General features: G+C 45.8%; 1 long non-coding RNA gene across 1 annotated transcript; it reads left to right on the plus strand.

Moving 5' to 3' along the window:
- Positions 1–3,960: 3,960 nt before the first annotated feature.
- LOC109394055 (uncharacterized) lies at positions 3,961–6,636 on the plus strand. The gene is made up of 3 exons (XR_002126375.1): positions 3,961–4,222; positions 4,770–4,900; positions 6,552–6,636. It is a non-coding gene; the product is annotated as an uncharacterized LOC109394055 (long non-coding RNA).
- The last annotated feature ends 11,123 nt before the right edge of the window (positions 6,637–17,759 follow it).

Below are 17,759 nucleotides of genomic sequence, written 5' to 3' on the forward strand. Positions count from 1 at the left end.
CTGTGGTTGAGAATTGCTATTCTAGATGAAAGAGGAGGTCAGTAAAAAATGAAATTAAAAAAAACCTTTGGGGCTGCTCTCTTGTCACCTGGCGACCCTTCTTCCTTTAAGGCTCAGCACTACTGTCATCTCCTTGCACATCTTAGGCAGTCCCAGCCACAGCCTCTCATCCCCAATGCTCCTCTGTCCCCGGCTCAGGCACCCACCACATGGCATCACCGTCATCTCCCCAGAGGCTAAGCAGCAATGGCGCAGGGGAGAGACATGAAGGACACGGGTCTGGAAGAGTGGCTGGGGCCAGTCAGAAGCAACCTTCCCCTGGGGAACTGGAATTGAGTCCGTGGGCAGGAGGAAGCAAGTGTGTTTTTTGTTTTGGGGGGTTTCTTTTGGGGAGGGAGTGTGGTTTTGGGGGAAATTTTTTAGCAGGAAAGAGACAGGATCAGATTTGAGTTTTAGCGAACCAGTTGCCAAAACGCCGGGGGATGGGAGGTAGTGGGGACAGTTAGGGCACTGTTCTGGCAATCCTTATGGGAAGTTGGTGAGGATCCTCTGATCCAGTGTGGTGGAGAGGATGAGTTGGACTGAGCAGGTCTATATAAAGAAGGGTAAGCAAGAGATGGTGACCCCAGGCTCCCTCCCCTTTTCTGCCTCTGCATTCAGGAATCTGAAATGGGTAGCATCTCAGATACCTATTAGGAGGCATGCATGGAATACCCCCCAAAATGCAGAGGCTGCTGCACGGATGGGCACTTCCCTTTCTGCCCATGATTCCCGGATCTCTACAACTTCCCACCTGGTCCTTATTTTTTTCTTTGAAACTATACGGTGTTAGACCAACATGATTTTTAAACAGCCACTGTATCTCCACCAGATCTCTTCTTTTCCGGGTTAGGTACCACCAGCTTCCGACCCCTCACCAGCTTGCTCATCTCCAGTTGGTCCCCAACACTTGGGGCTGCACGTGACACAGCAGATATGGCCTGGCTGGGGAGGAAGGCAGGGCTGACAGCTACGTTCTATAGTAAATAGAATGCTACAACCACAGGATTGCAGAGTCGGCAGCTCTAAGGGCCCAGCCCTCCACAGAAACATGAAAAAAAGATGAGCAAAAACTGTCAGAATCAACTTTGTTGGGACTCTGGAAAATAGTCAAAGATTTACAGCAAGCAAGTGAATGTTGAATAAAGAAAAGGGTGACTTAGGGCTGGCGCGTTGATTAAGAGCTGGCTTGGGAAGCCAGCTCTGAGCAGCAGGCTCCTGGTTCGGATCCCACATAAGGGCCAGTGATGCTGCGCCCTCTACAGCTAAGATGGTGAACAACAGCTCCACCTGGAGCTGGGCTGCCGTGAGTCACCGGCTATGGCGTGGGCTGCAGTGGGGCTGCAGTGGGCTGCCATAAAGCTACCATGAGTGGCTGGCAGCCGCTGTGAGCAGCCGTCCAGGGCCGACAACTGATTGCCTCACCCGGGAACAGCTCAATGATCACAATACCAACATGGGCCAGTGAAGCCACGTCCTCCACAACTAGACTGAAGAACAAATGGACAGCAACTTGTCTGTTCCCCTCCCCAAATTCCCCAATAAAATCTTTTAAAATAAGAAAAGGGTGACTTAGTGTTGAAGGAAATCTCTGTGAAACCACAAGCTGACCACATGCTAAAAGACCAGAGACTTCCAAGAACACACACAGCAAAGAATACACAGTCTTTAAGCAGATGCCTCCTAACGCTGGCTTTGTTGGAAGGTTGGCCAACAGTATTTGCTACTGTTCGATTAGCGGTCACCTCTGCCCTTTCCAAATAGTTTAATGATAAACTAGGGCTCCCAAACTCATGCGCCTCAGTCCATTTTTTGAGTCTAAGTGCTAGACATTATACAAATCCTATTTTATTCCATTTTATTTATGTAAGCCCCAAAGCTGCTGTCTTTAAAACTCTTGAAATTTTTATTTTATATTCCAGCTCATAAACTATCCCTCCCAGATTTGTGTTTCCTGTAATTTCTAAGGCATCCCACCTTCCTTAAAGTTATTGACTACAAAGTATCATTAGGACTGGATTGGCACAGAGTCCCAGAGACATCACTAGAGGCCCCCATTCAAATAACCCTCGTTCTGTGGGTACATCTCTCCATCAACTACAACCCACACAAATGTCTAACACCCCAAAAAAGGTTGTACTCAGAAAAGAAAACTAGTTTATTTTGGCTCAGCTTATCTGTTTAAAATCTACTCTAGAATTTTGACCACACTTGAAGGGTTTTTAGTGTCCTAAACCTCTCTCTTTCTCCTTTTAAAAAATGGAGCTAACACTCGTGTCTCTCCAGTCCTCCTGACCCTCTTTCCTAAGAGAGCCACTACTTGCTGAAAGAGGTCCTGTCTCCAGGCTGAAGCAGGATTGCACTCTGGCGTATTAAAGGAGCTGCAGCTGTGAGCGCAGAAGCACTTCCCCTGGTGGTGAAGAAAGCACAGAGGAGTGAAAGATTCCTTCTAGCTGAAGGAATAAGTCACCCTCCTCCAGGGAGAAAGGAGAAAGCCAAGTCGGGGTAAGACACCCATCCCTCATCAGTGTGCCCCGGTCATGCCTGTGCCTCAAAACCCTGCTCACTCACCACCTGCTCACTCCTTTCTCCAGCCAAAAGGGATCTTTCACTATTTAAAGAACTTCCATAGCACTTGCTCTGTGTTTATATTGGAGCACATTTAACTCTCTACCTTGTGTTCAGGCTCGGTTCACATTTAAAGGTGATGACTGCATGGAGAGTACTGGGCTCAAATCATACTCTGCCACTTACCGGTTCTTAGTTTCTTCATATCTAAAATGGGAATAACATTAGTACCTGACTCACAGAATTACTATAGGATTAAATGAGATAATGCTCGTAAGCATAGTGCTTGGCATTTAGAACTTATCTCTTTTCTTATAAGCTCAGTGTGGCACAACCAGAAACCAATCCAACCACTTTGAATAGATATGATAGCTGGAGCTGGGGCAGCCATTTTGCAGCCATGAAGCAACAGGCATGAGGATAAGACCAAAAGAATTACAGTCAAGAGTTATCACTAAAGCCCTGAACCAAAGCCACAGCTTAGTATTATGTGAAAAAAAAATCTATTTGAAAAAGGCACGAAGCCAGTTTTTCAGTTACTTGCAATTGCCCCTTTTAACCAGCCTGCCCTAACTCAAGCCACTAACTAGATACAATTTGTTTTAAGTTGCATCTCCATTTAAGAAAGAAAATCAGAAGTTTGTGGTGCATATGTGGGAGTAGATATGTCGTGTGTGTGTGTGTGTGTGTGTGTGTGTGTGTGTGTGTGTGTGTACTCAGGTGCCTACATGAAAGTTCAAGCTGTTTGTTCACAAGCCAATTCTACGTCTCATTATTGGGCGAATCACCAGGAGTTTTCTCCCTTGGGCATATAAAGGTAGCAGGCAGCAGGTGTTTCTGGCAGCATAGCTATGCGGTTGGGGGCCTCAGCTACATTTCCCTTCCACACAATCCTTTCCTAAGCTGCAAGGAGTCTCCTCGCTGACTGAAGGAGAGGCCACAGCAAAGTCCAGCATTGCAGGTGTGAGCCCCACAGTGTCAAGATGCCCAGGGACACCTTAAGACGGGAAAGGAACACCCAGGTACAGGACAGTTGGTGAGGGAGGGAGCCAGGAAATACTCAAAGGTTAGATCTGTAATTTGAAGCAGGATCAAAAGCCCGGGGAGTGGGTGGCTCTCGCTCTCGCCTTCCCTAGGCCCTGGGGACATACAAGCACAGTTGGAAAAACTCCAGGGTTCCCTCAGAACCCAGGGACCCAACCAGCACAGTGGAGGGGAGGGGTGTGGCGGTGCGGCCTCAGGGGAAAGACATGGCTGGCTCTCAGGTTGCCATGTGTGGGTGGGAGCTGCACACTCTGGCAGGTGGACAAGGCAGGGAAGAGACAGGGAGATGAGAGGGGGAGGCTCCTGTCCTGAGATAGCAGGACCCGGCTCCCCCCAACACATCTGCCCACCCCCTTCCCTCAGCAAGCAGCTTCAGCGTGGGTGGGTGGGTCGCCTGGGCTGGCAGGGGCTCTGTCTGCACAGGTGGTCGCCCTGAGGCAGACAAATGCAAGAAGCTGCCAACATCCTCCCCTCACCATCCCAGCACCCGGGGTTCAAAAGCTTCTGGATTTTTCTCCCTGGGATGGAAAAGCAGTCTTGCACCATGCTCAGTTACACAAGAGAGGGCGATGTAAGTAAGGGTTTGCTCACCGGGAGGACAGTGCGAATTCGGGCCAGACCGCCAGGTATAGTGCCTTGCTTTCTCCAAGCCTTAGTTGTCTCATCTGCAAATGAGTCAAATACTTCCAGCTGAGTGGGGGGCAGCAGTGGGGGTGTCAGGGTGCTGGAAACCTTTTGTTTTTATCTGGTTAGTGATTATCTGGGTGCATACATATGTAATAATTTATCCAGCACTACATACAAGATTGTGGCACTTCTTGTGTAAATAAGAGAGACTTAGAAATAAGTAGGAGAGCCCATCTCCAGTGTGGTCTGGTTTAAGGGGCCCAGGGCATGTCTGCTCCCCAGATGCATTCATTCAACTCCATGCCCCCATCATTGATACTGGAAATTTTACTGTTACAAATGAACATCTTTGGCTGAAAGCTGTCTTCAGTTGTTACAGTAGGAAAAGTAACTTTTTCCTTATCCCACCTGCACCTCAGAGGAGAGATGGTCAGGGGTGAAGAGGGACAACTGAAAATACTTTCCCCACATTATAACTTTGCCCACAACAGACTGTGTGTGAAGAGCTTTGCTCCTCCCTCCAGGAGACAGGAAGGAACAGATCAAGAAGAAGCAAGCGCCACTGCCTGGCCCCCAACAAGCCAGGACCCCAGGAACTGGAGGACCTAGGGAGGCCCTGGAGGTGAGAGGACGACAGAAGGGCTGGGGTTTGGGGGTTCTAATGAGGGAGGGGGCAGGCTCAGGGACAGCCACATGGCCACTTGCCCCTATTGATGCTGTGGTTATACATGGAGCTCCACTTTGAGCCACTATCTGTTTGAATAACCAAAGGAAAACAAGTCCACCGGCTCACCAAACCTTAAACTGCAGATTCCAAAGGGAACTCAGTTGCCCATATTTTGAGAATGTGGGTTAAGTACTTTTTATGCCCCAAATTCTATTCCCCCATATACAGGAGTAGTATCCTTACTGGATAATTCATAATATCCAAAGTTAGTATGAACTGAGGAATATTTAAAATTTTTTGCATTTATCAGCCATGATAGTATCTACTTGTGTTTGAAAAATCGTTCTGTGTACGTCTGTGAAGCAAATACCTTCAGTCTGCAGCTAATGCCGGTGGCCCAGGGCTATAGATGAAGTCAACAAAAGAGCTAATGCAAGCCTGACACAGCTCAGAAAGATGACTTTGAGGGAGGGAAACCCAGCAACGATCTCTGATGTATCGCAAATCCTCCCTGTGCTGAACGAGCCACTTGGCTTTCTCTTAGCACATATAGAGGGTGCCAAGAAAATGTATGCACATTTTAAGAAAGGAAAACTGTGTTAAAATTGTAATACTCAATATATACCGATAACAAAAGATGAATAGAAGTCACGTTTGACTTCTGCAATTACAAGAGGTGCCCAAAGTGGTTACCATCAGCATCCAGACATTTCTTAATATGGCGAACTACTGCTTGAGCAACTGCTTATGCAACGTTGACCAAAGTGTTAACATCTCTTAAAATGTTTATACATTTTTTTTGCGCACGCACACACACACACACACACACACACGAAGTTCAGACAATTTAGTTTGTGAACTTAATTTCATGTGTGTGTATTAAATATACACCTATATGTAGCAACTGTTATTTGGGCAGGGGATAGTTTTCTTTATACCTAGTTCTTCCTAGAAATAAATGGAGCAAGTTTGAAGAGCTGTGTTATTGGAAGGACATCCTAGGACCAAAAAATATTGACTTCCCTAGGGTGCAGGGGCTATGAATGATCTGTCTTATTCTACCTTCTTGGCTTTTTCTAAATTTTCTATAACGAGCATGTGAATTAACTATAGATGCATATATTATGTTTATAATTGGACCTTTAATCTCAGAGAAATTCATAAAATTTGAGAAAGTTGTTAAAGGCCCCAAAGTGAAACCATCATATAGCGACGCATGGGGGAAACTGAGGCCCAGAGTGGCAGACGGATCATCCTGGGACGGGGGTCTTGTCTTTGGTCTCCGCATGTTTGTTCAGTAAAGCCAGATCTGGGAGAGCAGCTTCCACTCAGGACACAAGTCCAACTCGCCCACTTCCTGACACTGACGCTAATTTTACTAGATCTTTATAACTTAGAAAATCACAAGGTTCTCAAAGGGCTAAAGGGAGAGGCAAGCAAGGTGAAAGCAAGGCTCATCCAAGTACAGGCTGGGAGGTGGAGAGCAGAGAGCAGTGATGTCTGTCCCAATTCTCTCCTGCCAGAGCTCCCCATTTGGTAAACTGAGGAAGCAGTGGCATCTGGAAGCTGAGTTGACATTTGGTTCATTTTTTTGTTTATTCCAAAGGCACATTCACGTACCATGTAACCAATCCAATGTGGAACTAGACAAATGGCTCCAGGAGAGTGGACAAGGAGGCAGGTATATTCAGTTACCAGAAGCTCTGTTCCTTGTTTCTTCATTCTCAACCGTCTAAAGACATGTATTAAATTCTCTATTTTTAATCAGCTGTAACTGCAAAGTAGTCTAAGGATTTACTCAATGTGACTCAGGAAGACATGTCATTGAAATGTTTACCCCCAGGGTGGAAATGGGGCTCTCATTCAATGAGGTAGAGTAAATCTGGGAAGGCAGCTTCTGGGTGCCCGAGGGACCCACATCAGTCCTGACGGCCAAGGACAGATAATGACCTTACTCAGGCTTGTGGGGCATGCTACCCATGTCCCCTGACCCTCTGAGGCACTGTGGCTTTTGTCCAGGCACCCCTCCCCGTCTCTATATTGTGGGGCTTGAAGTCATAACTGCATTTCCCAGGGTTCTGGGTGCTGTGCAGGTTCTGCCAACAAAACACACAGCCAGCAGGTGTGGGTGGTACCAGGGACAGGGGCCCTCACCCTGCATCTGGGTGGCTGACAAGCAAGCCCAGCAGACAAGTTGTTTTCAGTGCCGGGTCTCACATCCCAGCGCCAGGAGACATGTGATGATGGCGGTGGTTGCCAGGAGTGTGCAGCTGCCTGAGCCCTGGAGAACGGCCCTGAAGTCTGACCTTGACACTAATCACTAGGGGAAGGGGGAGGGGGGAGGAACTTCCTTGTCCCTGGGCCATCTGGTGATTTTGAGGGCTCCTAATTCTTTGGAACAGTACAGTGGCTTGTGCTTCCTGAACTACATCTTTAATGAAACCTGCTCACATGTCCAAGCTGTGGATGGGGGTCCTCTAACTCCCTTTCCATGTTTCAGACCAATGAGGGTCTGAATATCCTGCATTGTCCATCTCCCACTTTCTCCTCTCCCTCTGCCTGCCACCAGGTGCCCTGCACCTCTGGCTGCTCACAGGACTCTCATGTTCTGCCCCTCCTCCACCTTCTGGTGGTGAGGGCAGCTTTCTGCCTCCCACTGAACTGTACCCACTGCGCTTACAGAGGAAGCGAACATGACCCTGAATGAGACCGCGCTTTCTCTGGCTCTGCCCCACCTGACTGCCCGCCACTGACTTCCTGAGAGGTCACCCTTCCACCCCCACTCCCTGGAGCCCTGCTTTAGAGACCAGCTCTGTTTTCTCTTTCCCTCCACCCCAATCAATTCCACCCTTCTGAGTCTCTGGAGGCCCAAAGTACTTATCAGAATTACCCAGTCTGTGAAAATGGTCATTTCCAAATCCTGATAGGACGTCCCCTGTTCTGACAGGTCAGTGCCCTGTGGAATCCTGATGCAGCCCCCACCCCCTAGCAAGAATTGTTGCTCTTTAATGGTTTAATGGTTTAATGAGCCGCATCACTAAAAGGGTAAGATAAGTACAGAGTAATGGAGGACCTGGGCGAGAGCAGGGCAGAGATAACTGGCTTGGAATGAAATCATTGAATGAGCGCCACATTTATGCAAACATCTCAGGCCAGCTGCCTAATCTCTTTGCCCTCCAAGGGCCTATAAATAGCTCAGGAAAAGAGAGCTGAGGCCATGACATGGAGCTTCCCAGATGCCACCTTCCCTAGGGTCTGTGTGGCACCATTCAGGGGGTAAACTCACTGCCCTGTAGAGGGGGTCGCTCAAGGGAGGACCAGCCAGCAGTGTGCCTCATCAGAAACCACAATAAAAATGTGGGTTTTTTTAAAAATGCTGCTTCACATCTGATGCTTCCAGTCCTGTTGCAATTGTCTGTGAAGCAGGCACCCTCTTCACACTGTGGCTAAGTGGCCAAAAGATAAATGGGTCATTTATCACACAGAGTAAGAAGAGGCAGGCGATGAAAGCTACTCAGCCTCCAGAATGCAGATGGGGTTCTTTGTGGCAGAGTCCCTGCACCCACACCCCCACCTGCCAGGGACAGTGCAAGCTGTGGACTGGATGGGTGCATGGCCTCTGCCGCTGGCACACAGGCAAGCTGTGGCTTCCTGGCACTGGCTGGCCTAGTGACCCTCAAACCTGCAGGGCCCCATGGCATCTCTAGTTTAAGTTTGGGCAGAAATTTCTCCTCCAGCCATGGCACAGCTCCTCTGCAGCTGCACAGGCCTCTCCTTGTTATACAAGCACTTAATGAGTGACTACTGAAGTAGATCATTATCATCTTCCTTGAAAAGCTTTAAAAGCCTAGAGTGATGCTGGAGCCATACAAGAATGCAACCAGACAGACCCACACAGGAAAGCACATACCCAGGATGCAGTAACAGTCGGAGGCCAGCACTGAGAGAAGCAGTGTCTATTCTCCATTTCTAGTTGGAGCTGAGGAGGAATTGAGGTGAATGGTTCACTATCGAGAACCAAGCTGCTAAGCTGTCTGCTGCTTAGAAAGTGAAGACAGTTAAGGACACTCGGAAAGGACAAAGGGTGGAAGTTTTTATTTCATCTTAAACTTCTCTTGTGGTTGACTAGCCACTGAACAGCCCAAGGTCCACGGATGAAAGTGACTCTACCACACAGTTCAGTGAGAGAGACACCCTATAGGAATCTAAAGATGGCTTTGCCCTTCACCTCCATCATCCACTCGCTGTTCTCAGGTACATAGAATTTATTAGATGGCGATTATCCTACTGTAAATGTCAAAGTCAAGGACAGAACTGTCATTCATCACTAAGACCTATTAGAAATAGTTTGAGATATCATATTGTCATTTACGTCACTGAAAATATGAAAATCCAGTTCTCCTTACATAATTTATACAGCACCATAGATCAATTTAAAAATGCGCTGACCTTTTTCTTAAAAAATAAATGACTCTGGTTTAAAGTATTAAAATGGTAGATTTATGAGGGACACTGAAGATTGATTTAAGAGGACTAATCAGATCTTATCATGAAAATGATGTTCTCTCAAATGAACATTGTAGGAACAGAAACCGACATCTGCAAGTCTTGCCTGAAACTTTTAGTATTCAAAAAGTCATTTCAAAAGATAGCTGGGTAATATCAAAGATGCATGAGCAAATGTTTGATTTCTAATCAAAGATGAGAAATAGATTAAACCCAAGAGACTGAAAGACAGGAACACAGCAATTTTTTCTCTCCTTTTCAGACTCTTCTCTCCTGCAAACAACTTTCAGGGGTAACACTGAGCTCTGTTAACCATGTATATCCTGCCTGTGAGCCTTTCCTTTGGACTTAAGAGGGCCACACTAGTGTTTCTTGTGCATATTCACTCATTTTATCCAAGGGATATTTTATGAGCATCTACTGGGTGCCAGCTACCACACTCAGCATGGTAGAGGGGTACAGGAGACCAGTGTTGAACAAGAACTTTGCTTTCACAGAGCTTAGGGACCCAAAGAACAAATTACTCTGAGAACCTATTATCTTTACAATACTGTACTTAAAGAAGAAGCTTAAACTCTCACAAAGCCAGCTTATAATTTAATAGGAAACAGTACAGATCTGTTAGCCTGGCTACAGAGTTGGTATAGAAGCCAATCCATCATCAACAAATGTTACCCATCAGGAGGATGCTTTGGGCTCTGCTTGTGGGGTGGGAAAAAGAAATATAAAGATTAGAAGGCAAGGCCCCAGTTTCAAGGAGTATACAATTAAGTAAATTGTGAGAGACACCATCAGAACTAAATAAGCATAACAGATAATACTACAGCTGTCACAAGGATTCATGAAAAGGCACAAAGAAACACACTAGGAGGATACTTAAGAAAATGAAAAGGCAAGACACAAACTGGAAGATAATATCAGCTACATATATATCTAAAAAACAACAAAAGAACTTGACAAAAAACTGTCCTCATTTCAATAAGAAGGTAAGCAACTGGGTATTGACTTATTGTGGTGAATATTTCACAATGTATATAAAATATTGAATTATTATGTTGTACACCCAAAACTAATATAATGTTATATGTCAGTTACACCTCAATGAAAGATAAAATTTATCCTCTGAAAATAAAGTAGGCAACCCAGTTCTTAAAAATGGGCAAAAGACTTGAATAGATGCTTCACAAAAGAAAATGCATGAATGCCTAATAAGCACATGAAAAGATGCTCAGTATTATTAATCATTATGGAAATGCAAATTAAAACTACCATGAGGGCCGGCCGAGTGGCTCAGTTGGTTAAGAGCTCGCTCAAGAGTTTGAGCTCTGAGCAACAGCGGTTCGAGTCCAGCCCGAGCTGAGCAGCCGCTGAGCTGCCAACAGGTAGCAGGATGGCTCAGCTAAAAAAAAAAAAAAAACCTACCATGAGATGCCACTTCACACTCATTAACATGGCTAATATTAAAAAGACTGACTATAGCAAGTGTCATAGATTTCTAGGGAAAATGCAAAATGATACAGCACTTTGAAAAATATTTCGGCAGTACTATATTCAATCAAACATGTATCTACCCTATGAACCAGCAATTATTCTCCTATTTATTCAATAGAAGTGAAAACATCTGTTCACTCAAAGACTAATACAAGAATGTTCGTAGCAGCTTTGTTCATAATAGCAAAAACCTGGAAATAACCCAGGGGTCAATCAACAGGTGAATGAACAAACAAATTTGGACATATATATACTCGTACAACAGAATACTACTTAGCAATAACAAGAACTATTGAAACACAAAACAACATGGATAACCTCAAGAATACCTATTGTATATCCCTTGTGTGACATTCTAGAATAGGCAAAACTAATCTCTGGTATAGAAACTGGAGCAGTGGGTGCCTCCAGGGCTTGGGGAGAGCCTGGGAATGGGCAGGACAGAGAGCACTGGGTGATGGGAGCGTTCCATGTCTTGACTGGAGTGGAGGTTGCACAGGTGTATATATTTGTCCAAACTCGTAACTGAACTCTTAAGATCTACGTATTTTATTTTATATAAGTTGTACTTCAGTTCAAAAAAAAAGAAAAAAAGAAAGATGTTAGGAAGCGAGTAGGCAAATCTGTCTAGGAGCCTGGGATCCCCTGGGGAGAGGAGGAATGGGTCCCCCTTCCTTTTGAAGTTCAACTTGAGTAGACATTGCTGATAACAGTTCATCTTAAGAGCAGCGGCAGGAAAAGAGACAAAGGGTTCCAGGGAGGTTTCATCATGAGGGAAGCGGGTGTCTGCCCTGGTGATCCTACATAGGTTTGATCTCTGGAAACAAGAATAAAATGAGGGTCTGCCAGGCTGGGGTGTGCTGAGACCCATGCTGGGGCTCTGCCAAGGTGAAACTTAGAACCAAGAGAAGTGAAGTTCGGGTGTTAGGTGAAAGGGAGACCCAACAGGGGGAGGGATTCCCAAATGCCCATCTGCTATTGGCTCTGAAGTACAATGATGGTTGACCCAATGACAAAAGCAAAGATATGTTTTGTGCAGTCTAGGAGTTAATAAGATAGTTTTCTCCTAATAATAACCTTGACCAAAACACCCCTAGTTTCCAAATGGTTGCAGTCAACACTTGTTTATTATGTATTTAATTAAGACTGAAGTGACTTAGCATCTATTTTGTATCAAGCCCTGGGGATCTAGCAGTAACTAAACATAATAGATAAATCTTTCCACTCATCATGAGAAATAAACAAATCAATATCTACATTGTCAAGGGGAGATAAGGGATATAGGAGAAAATAAAACAAGGTAAAAGAGGAGAGGATGATGAATTCCACGGTTGGTGGTGAGGGTCTATTGTACAAAGGGAAGTCAGGGATGCTTCTTGAAAGATGATATGGAGTGCTCACCTGAGGCAGCGAACATTCCAGGCAGAGGGAGCAGAAGCACACTAGTCTGGGACAAGCATATACTTGCTCTAAGGTGACTGATGGAGCACATGAGAAAAGTGTAGCAGTTAGGCTGCATTAAAGGCTGTGGAACTGATGCTGAGCGCAATACGAAGCCAACGAAGCCACAAGAAGGTTCTGAGCCAAGGACTGACTAAAGCCCACTCTGTAAGACCGTTCTGCCTGTTTGGACAGCAGGCTATAGGGCTCCTCTCACTCTGGGGAATTTTAACTGGCTGCCTGCCAGTCAGCAGCAAGCCGTTCCCCCAGAAGCAGCAGACCCATGAGGACACAGTTATTTTCCTCTGCGAGCACTGACCTGTGTCAGTAACCACAGCTGGGCACTTAGTGTGACCAGAACAGAGAAGTGTCGGGACCTGCCCCACAGCCTGTCCCAAGGCCCCAGTCCTGACCAGCCTGCTCAGAGGGGCCTGGCAGGCAGATGGAGACTTATTCCTGGAATTTCCATCAGTTTTTCAGAAGCTTGTATTCTAGCTCTAAAGCACACAGCAGCTCTGAGCAATTACTCTTAGTCCAATGCACTAATTTGAATGAAACATGCCCATGAATGGGTGACCATACACTTGGCGGCACTTCATGAGGCAGAGAAGCAACTGGAACCCCAGGCCAGAGCAAACCTTCTGGACAACACCTGAAGGGACCTGATGCTCCAGGGCCATCACTGACAGCACAATGAATGAACAAAAGTGCACCTTTCTAGCTAACCTTAGTTACCCAGGGCCAGGTGACCAGCCAAACTCCATAGCCCTGCTGAGGCAGGCCTCTCCTCCCTGCTCACCCCCACTCCTTGTTAGTGCAACTAGTGGTAAACACCTGTGAGAAGCTGAGCTCTACTTAGCTCATAGGCACAGAAGCTATGAGGAAGCTAAAATGAGCACATTGAAATGCCTTTCAAATAAATTTGGGGAATTTTTGTGTTTTACCATTTTTGCCCCAGAGAACATTCAGAATTAAGAATTGCTTTGTTTGCTACTTTAGAAAATCAGTAGATAAACACCATGCCTGCATCCTTCCATGAACAAATTAAAATTCAACTAAATTATAGAACAATCAACCTGGAGAACCATCTGAAGTCTGGCTGAACAGAAGTTTTATAACTAAAAATATAAAGAAGAAGCCATGTTGAGACCGGTAGGAGGAGCGGAGACACAGAACTGACTAAATCCAAATCTCCATATGGCAGCTGAGAACCAGGAGAGATATCTCAGCTGTGGAGGTTCCCCCCTGTGGAGTGAGAAACTCCAGCGCCATACTGGCCTCCCCAGCCCAGAGTACTGGTGCCAGGAAGAGGAGCCCCCACAACACCTGAAAAACAGTGGGGATTCCAACCATCCGGGTGGTAAGGAAGGCAGCGGGAAACCCAGGCATCCTCTTAAAGGGCCCTCATACAGACTCTCTCACTCTTAGGCTCTCACCTTGGGATCCAGCAGAGGGACAGTAACTCGCGGTGGGTCAGAGGCATATGGGGGTCAAACTGAGTGGTGTTGTTTCAGGTTGAGAGCAAGGAGACAGCTGCCATTTTCCTGTGAGGAAGTCCTCCTCCGGTGCAGCCAGCAGGTGGGCGCCATCTTTCTTGTGTTAAGCCCGCCCCCACATGGCGAAATCTAAAATGATTGGTCTGGTGGACTCCACTGCTACACCCTGCTGACTCACTGCTGCCCACCCCCCCCACACACACACACACACACACAGCCAACTCCCCCAATGCTGGAGGCACTTTCTGCAAGAGCAGCCAGCCCCGCCCACACTGCACTCTTTCTTGGAAAACAATCAGAGTCTGACAGACCCCAGCCAGGCAGCAACTGGCCTCAATATGCTCTGAGACTTTTGCTGAGTAGCTTGAGGCTCAACACTGGCACCAAACCATAATTTACATTAACCTGGTGACCACAATTCTTCTCACTCTAGTGACTCCCTGAGACCCTGCCTCACCCAACTTGTGTATTTACATGAGGCTTTGTCAAAGGCTGAACCTAAAGGGAGCTGGCACGTGGCAGTAAGCCTTGGGGTGTCCTGGAATTTTGTGGAGCTACCCTAGGCCTGGTACTGGTGGCAGACATCCTCAGTTAACAGCACGGCCTGTCCCACATGCCTCCAGGCTTAGCACAGGCAGCAAACAACCGCAGATTGTTTTGTAGCTCTTACCAGTTAGTCCCCAGCCAGTCACAAGCAGTTGCTGACCTGGGCCTGCACTGGAATCCCTCACAAAAGGCCCGAGAACCAACATACTTGGAGATTGGCTTCAGACCATAGCAGAGCACCAAACAACTGGCCCCACATGTGGCACACCCAAAGGGCAGTCTCAACAGGTACCAGAGCCCACTGGAGTGAATACCACTCAGTGAGGTAAGCCTCCCCCACAGCAGCCATTAAGCTGTGGACATGGCCAAACCCCATAGCCAATCAGCTTGAGGGTGAGTCCTACCCACTGATGTGCCAATAGTAACCAAGGCTCAACTATAACAAGATGGTGCACACAACCCACGCAAGGGACACTCCTGGAGCACCTGGAGCAGGTGACCAGGGAGACTGTGCCACTGGGCCCCAAAGGGTACCTATTACATAAGGCCACCCACCCAAAATTGAGGGACTTAGCAGATCTATCTAATACATAGAAACAAAGACAGAGAGGCAGCCAAAATGAGGAAACAAAGAAATGTGTCCCAAATGAGAGAACAGGAGAAAACTCCAGAAAAAGAACCAAACAAAATGGAGACAAGCAACCTACCAGATACAGAATTCAAAACAACGAATATAAGGATGCTCAAGGAACTGAGTGAGAACTGCAACAAAGTGATAGCAAGCATTAAAAAATACACAGAAATCATAAAAAGTCAGAAGCAAAAAATACAATAACTGAAAAATGCACTAGAAGAAATCACCAGCAGACTAAATGAAAACGAGGATTGAATCAGCTATTTGGAAGACAAGGTATCAGAAACAGCCAATCAGAACAGCAAAAGGTAAAAGAATCCAAAAAAAATGAGGATTGTTTAAGAGCTCTTGAGACAACATCAAGCTTAACAACATTTGCATCATATGGGATACCAGAAGGAGAAGAGAGAAAGCAAGGGACTGAGCACCTATTTGAAAAAATTATGACTGAAAACTTTCCTAACCTGGTGAAGGAAATAGACATACAAGTGCAGAAAGCACAGAGTCTCAAACGAGATTAACTGGAACAGGCCCACACCAAGACACATTATAGTTAGAATGGCAAAGGTTAAATACAAAGAGAGAATCCTAAAAGCAGCAAGAGAAACGCAACTAGTACCTTATAAAAGAGCCCCCATAAGATCATCAGCTGATTTCTCAACAGAAACTTTGCAGGCCAGAAGGGATTGGCACAAAATAGTCAATGTGATGAAAATCAAGGACCTACAACCAAGATTACTCTACCCATCAAAAGCGATCACTTAAAATCAAAGGACAGATAAAGAGCTTCCCAGACAAGAAAAAGTTAAAGTTCATCACCATCAAAACAGTATTACAAGGAATGTTAGAGGAACTTCTTTAAGATGTAAAAAAAAAAATCAAAATTATGAATAATAAAATGGCAATAGGTACATATCTATCAACAATTACTTTCAATGTAAATGGGTTAAACGCTCCATTCAAAAGATGGGGCCAGCCAAGTCACTCATTTGGTTAAGAGTTGGCTTAAGAGCACGAGCTCTGAGCAACAGGGTCCAATGATACTGCACCCGAGCTGAGCTGTCGCTGAGCTGCCAACAGGTGGCAGGATGTCTCAGCTGATGTAACAACAAGATTGCCTGTTCGATGGTGGGCTATGCCCACCCACAACAAAGACTGAACCTGACACCTTGAGCTGAGCTGCCGCCCAGATGGCTCAGTGGATAGCACATGTGCTCTTAACAACAAGGCTACTGGTTCGACTCCAACATGGGATGGTGGCTACACCCACCCACAACTAAGATCAAACACAGCATCTTGAGCTCAGAGGCCATGAGCTGCCGACAGGAAGCCAGATGGCGCCTGGTGCCCTCCACAACGAAGACTGAAGAACAACAACTTGGCTGTTCCCCTTCCCCAATTCCCCAACACTGTTCCCCTCCCCCAATTCCCCAATATAAAATCTTAAAAAAAAAAAAAAAGACATAGGATGGCTAAATGGATAAGAAAGCAAGACCCTTACATACACTGCCTATAAAAGACTCACTTCAGATTGAAAGGCACACACAGATGGAAAGTAAAGGGATGGAAAAGGATATTTCATGAAAATAGAAATGAAAACAACAACAACAAAAAAAGCTGGAGTAGCAATACTTATACCAGACAAAATAGATTTTAAAACAAAGGCTATATAACAAGAGACAAAGAAGAACTCAGTAATCCCACTTCAGGCTATTTATCTGAAGAAATCCAAATGCTACTTTGAAGAGATATGTGAATCCATGTGTTCATCGCAGCATTGTTTACAATGTCCAAGATGTGGAGGCAGCCTGGGTGTCTGTCACAGGAAGAATGGATAAAGAGGAGGTGGTACATATATACTATGGAATACTGCTCAGCCAGGAAAAGAATAGGCTCTTGCCATCTGCGGTCACATGGATGGATCTGGAGGGTACTGTACTGAATGGAGTGTCAGACAGAGAAAGACAGATGCAATGAGATTTTCCCTATATGTGGAATCTAAAGAACAAAATAAACAAACAAAACAGGCACAAACTCATAGATACAGAGAACATTTTGATGGTTGCCAGATGGAAGAGGGTTTGGGGATGAGTGAAAAAGGAGAAGGGATTAAGAAGTACAAATTGGTTGTTACACAGTAGTCATGGGAATATAGGATATAGCATAAGGAATATAGTCAATAATATTGTAATAACTTTGTATGATGTCAGATGGGTACTAGAATTTTTGGGGTGATAGAAGGAAGGGTGTTGGGAAACAGGGTATAAAAGATAAAAAGAATAAGAAGTACAAACTGATAGTTACAAAATAGTTATGGGGAGGTAAAGTACAGCATAGGGAATATAGTCAATAATATAGTAATAACTACATATAGTGCCAGGTGAATACTAGTCAGTGGGATTATTTCTTAAATTATACAAATGTCTAACCACTATGCTGTACTCCTGAAATTAATATAAAATAATATTGAGGGGCTGGCCGAGTGGCATGTTGGTTAAGAGCTGGATTGGGACGTCAGAGGGCCCCGGTTCGGAGTCCACATATGAGGGCCAGTGACACCGCCCTCTACAGCTAAGATGCTCAACAACAGCTCAACCTGGAACTGGGCTGCCGTGAGTCGCCGGCGATGGCATAGGCTGCAGCCCCTGCTGCAGTGGGTTGCCATGGGCTACCGTGTGTAGCCAGCAGCCAGCGTGAGCGG

The sequence above is a fragment of the Hipposideros armiger genome, unplaced genomic scaffold (genome assembly GCF_001890085.2).
Source record: "Hipposideros armiger isolate ML-2016 unplaced genomic scaffold, ASM189008v1 scaffold_406, whole genome shotgun sequence".
Classification (NCBI taxonomy): Eukaryota; Metazoa; Chordata; class Mammalia; order Chiroptera; family Hipposideridae; genus Hipposideros; species Hipposideros armiger.